The sequence below is a fragment of the Dermacentor albipictus genome, chromosome 5 (assembly GCF_038994185.2).
Source record: "Dermacentor albipictus isolate Rhodes 1998 colony chromosome 5, USDA_Dalb.pri_finalv2, whole genome shotgun sequence".
Lineage (NCBI taxonomy): Eukaryota > Metazoa > Arthropoda > Arachnida > Ixodida > Ixodidae > Dermacentor > Dermacentor albipictus.
In genome coordinates this window covers 60,260,257-60,264,972 of record NC_091825.1, presented here as the reverse complement: position 1 = coordinate 60,264,972, position 4,716 = coordinate 60,260,257, and the positions used below count along the sequence as shown (strand labels likewise).

Here is a 4,716-nt window from a genome sequence, read left to right as displayed (position 1 = left end):
TCCCAAACCACAGCTGCACTGAATGTCATCAATGATGTCATGTTGTTTACGGGGACACATCTTGCACAATGAAATAAATAGGGAATATTTAGATAAAGAGACATTCTACCGAGCCAAACGGACCTATCTCCGTCTGGTGACCCTATTTCGCAAAGAAAGGACACTGCGTCTCCACTTTACAACATCCCTTTCCAGGAACATGGACGACAGCGTGGTGATAGCGACTGCGTAAATTGTACAGAACAACTCGCTTCTTTCGTTTAGTCATATCTAAGAAGCTGTGCATCTATTATAAGAAATGAATGTAAACACAACAATATCTTGAAGAGGCATTGTATTTCAGGTGTAGCGGTCATGCAGAGCATGAGAGGGGTGGAATATCTTGATCCAGGATGCGCAGTAATTCACTTCTTGCCCGACATATCGGGAGCGCCGATTCCTCCAACACCGCCGGCGATGCAAGAAGCTTCATTTGGAACCATGACGATCAAAGCTGAAACGCAGAAGAAAGGTATTTGAAACATAATAACGGCATTTTTAACGATAACCGCTCCTAAAGATCTGGTGTAATTACTTGCAAAAGATCAGAAGCTACATTTATATTTCCGAAGGAAGAATTTTAACACAAAAGTGCGCTTGTCAGAGGAAGTATTAAGCACGACACTATAGCCATATCATCAGGGTCACAGCTGAGGCCTAATTTTTACGTTCACTGCAAGGTCACAGCCTTTCTGAGAGACACCAAATAAATTTTCGCCGTTCAGAAGGGCCACTGGGTGTTTGTCGAGCTCACAACGTGCCACGAGACAGAGTTGCCGGAATGCCGCAGGCTATCATTTCCTGTTAACACTTCGCCCACCACCAAAAGCGGTGGGCGAATTCACAAAACGGTGCACACACTTCTCGTATTTCGCTTTTACTTACACTTTATTTCACAGTATGCATATTTTAAGGCATGTCCAGCAAATTCGACAACCAAGTGTGGTCGGATATAAAAGGCTTGAGTGCTTTAACCTAATAATGGTTATGTCTACTCCAGAATAACTTCATTTCATGCATACAGGAGCGCAAGAGTCTTTTATTCGCCATCTATTGCTTAGTATGATGGCCGATCGAAGATTCAAACTCAACGTGGAAAATACTAGCCTAAACTGTGCGGCAACTGTGAGGTTTGTATTTGTACGTTGCTTACATTGTAGATTTAGTGGTAGTTGCTGAGATTTAGGTGATACTTTTATTAGAAATGTACGCCGAAATTTGGGCATACTTGTTTTATTTGCAAAGACTTATGAATGATCAGTGATCCCCCAATAACGTTGCACTAAATAAAACTCAACCAGATGTGATGCCGCTGGAAAAATTCTTGGAATATGTCACTAGGAAATTACAGGAAAAGCGGGAATTCGATCTTAGTACATGATTGCTCACTTCGCTATAATGTTCATAAGGATACATTACTGTTTTTCCCCGTACATTGTTTTCGCATTAGAAGTATTACTTCAAAAAACAGCGCCCCTGCAAGAGCCCAGCAAAGTACTTGATTCTCCTTCCATAGGCGATTGTAAGCAAGCTTCTTATTGTTCGCATTGTCCTCGAGGTTCATTGAAACGGGAGTCGCCTTGTTCGAATATTCTCTGGGTTACATTGGTGCATGATGTCTCAGCGGAAAATCTTAATCCTTTTTTTCTTTAAGTGGGTGAATGATGAGCATGAACACGTTAAAAATTTCTACTCTTCCTTAATCTATCTAAAATCAGAGGAAGATGTTGCGGATTCGCCAATATAGTGCACGATTTTGTTCCACCATAGTGTGAAGAATAAACAAAATATGAATACAATAGGCAATCTTTACCTATGACGATTGCGACAACCACCAGAAGGTCCACTCCAAACACACGGTTCATGTTGCTTTGCACTGCAGAAAAATATGTGGTGTAACAATAGGAGTTAATTTATTTTCACGCGAAATTAGTCCAGCACTAGTTTTTTCAGACGAAGACACTGGAAGACTTGTCCGAATGGCCACTGACAGGATGAACCCGTACAGTCGAGCGTTTTTGTGTCCTCGTCTAATGAGTGGCGCCGAACTACTAACCTATGAAATAAAAATTATGCATCTGCAACTAGCCGTGCGAGGTGTTTTGTTAAGTGAAGCGTATGACTTGATCAGTTAAACTGAACTGCCTTCCATATTATAAAATTTCTGTGCTATACGCTCACAGCAATATCGTATTTTCAATAATGGAGTCCCGTAAAACATAAATATGGTTATATTTATAATTCTTTTATATACAGGCCAACACTTTTTCCGTGGCAACCAACTTCACATGCTATAAAGCCGATAGCGGTGTTTTACAGCCTCGCATGCAAACATGCAGTTTCAGCCAGTTTAATAATTAAATTAGACGAACAGAGCCCACACTAGGATTGCTGTTTTCAAGTCATGCTACTAATTTCTACTTTGAGTATTAAACATAATATTTTCTATTCCCCTTTACTAGCTCTATTTCATCGCAACCACTTTTTTTATCGTATGAGACCACTGTCCCAGGTGTAGGCGTCAATATGCTTCTCTATCACAATCCCTATGAGTCTTTCTAAATTCATCTAAATCTAAAAAAATCATCGTTCCCAAATCGAGCGCACATAATTTTGACCATTCATTGCCTTTTTCTCTTTTAGAAATATATTAACAAAGTCATAGACTATCAATTAATACTCTGGTGAACGCAGCCATATTGTATAGAAGCTTTGAAATGGAGTCTCACTGGTCGCAATATAAATATACTTATTGTTATATTTATGCAAAACATCTGTCAAACACAAAGTTTTATAAGCAAACTATGAAAGTTTCATTTGTTGTAATGAGATGTAAAATGGGAAATTTTCGTCCAGCTCTCTGTTGCTCAATGAGAGCTGCATAAAAGTGTTTTTCGGGTGTGAAAGAAGCGCCAAAGGCCCGGCAACATTTTCGCGCGACTGGCCGTACGAGACACTGCGTGTAGTTGCGTGGTTCTTTCGCATACCAAAATTTTATGCAGCACGCGTTGAACAGCAAAAGCTACATCTGGAGTTTTTCATGTTGCTCTACAATTTTCTGTTTGACACTTTTCACCTAATCATATTATTTCAGATATTGAATAATTTATCAAGAATGTTTAGGTAATTTGGTGAAATAAAAAAAAAATAATTTAGGTATCTCCATGCGACGGCCAACAACGTTACCTTGGTTTTGTCCAGTTGCACGGCATTCGTATACTTTTGGACTCTGGTTACATTTAGCTAGAGCACCCTGTATAGGCTCCGCGCACATGATGAAGCAGCGGTTGCCTTCACATTGATAGTCTTCACAATGTCATTGTGCTTCTGAGCTCAGTGATCATTCCAGACTTCACATTTTTGGCGCAAATTAACGATTTTTATTCTTTAATAATAATTACGGGGTATTACGTGCAAAAACCATTTTTTGAGTATGAGGCACGCTGTAGTGGAGGACTGCGGAAATTTCGACCACCTGGGGTTGTTTAACGTGCACCGAAATCTAAATATTTCCTTACAAAACTTAAAATTATTTTTTGCAAAACCGATTTGAATGGGTTTCAGTGTTATGGGTTTTGCGGCATCACGAAGTGCGTTAGATTGTGTCGATAAGCCCGTGTGTCACAATCCATACGATTCCTTCAAAATTCTACCAAGCTTCAAATACCTCTTTCCTCAGTTGAGCTCACTTCAGCTTGATTTTTCTGTGTCCTGTCCTCCTTTTTAAATAATTATAGTAACAGTAGCATACGCCTTCGAGTAGGATTCTTCTCAATGTACCCATTTTGTTCAAAACCTTTGAGATGGAACCCCTCAGCGACATACACATTTACACGTCGCATAATTTAAGTATAACTCCTATCACTTACAATAATATATCTAAAGTATGAAAGTTGTGTATAATACGCTATATGGTGTTTGCTTTATCTTTTCGAGGAGCGTATTAAAAGAATGCAGTAAACTTAGAACGCGCACTGCATAGGCAGAATAAAATATTGCGCACAGTTTACCTGGCAAAAGTGCTTTACTCACCGATGGGTCTTTTGACGCCTGTGACGGTATATCGCTTCGTGAAGGTTTAGGAATAACTTTCCGAAGACTGAGGTGTCACTTATATACTGCAAAAAATATTTAGGGTTCATTGGTCTTTGCAGCTGTCGTGAAAAAATTAACGTAAAATACCAACAAATAAATTCTTTGAGAGATGTCTCATTGATGTATATTTGACATTCTTTTCACAACAATAATCCTTTGAAAAATACCGGACACAGACGGGAAGATGATGGCAATCATGAAGTGCTCCATGCACGAACAGCACATTATAAAAAAAACAGTAATGCCCGAGAGGAAATTGCGATTATTCCTCCTAACAACCGGTATTTTTTTCTTTTACTTAACCAGAGAGCAAAGGTGCGTATCATTAACCCGTCACTGAGTGCTTGCCTTGTAATTTTCGCTCTGTCAATTGAGATCGAGTGCATACCACCTTGCACGAAGCAACGACTCCGACACAGCATCATTACGTCCACTCTCTCAAAGATATGTTGCCTTTTGCACTCTGCATGCATCCGATATCCATCCGCTTTTGAAATGTGATTAAGTATCTTGGGTAGGAAAGCAACAACAGATGAGAGCAAAGCAACGAGAAATGCCATTCGAAAAGAGGCATGATATCCG

General features: G+C 39.6%; 1 long non-coding RNA gene across 1 annotated transcript; it reads right to left on the bottom strand.

Annotated features, from left to right (window-relative positions):
• Window positions 1-326: 326 nt before the first annotated feature.
• On the bottom strand, window positions 327-4,144 carry LOC139060441 (uncharacterized). The gene is made up of 3 exons (XR_011514819.1): window positions 4,072-4,144; window positions 1,853-1,915; window positions 327-493 (listed from the first exon to the last, which is right to left on the bottom strand). It is a non-coding gene; the product is annotated as an uncharacterized lncRNA (long non-coding RNA).
• Window positions 4,145-4,716: the final 572 nt, after the last annotated feature.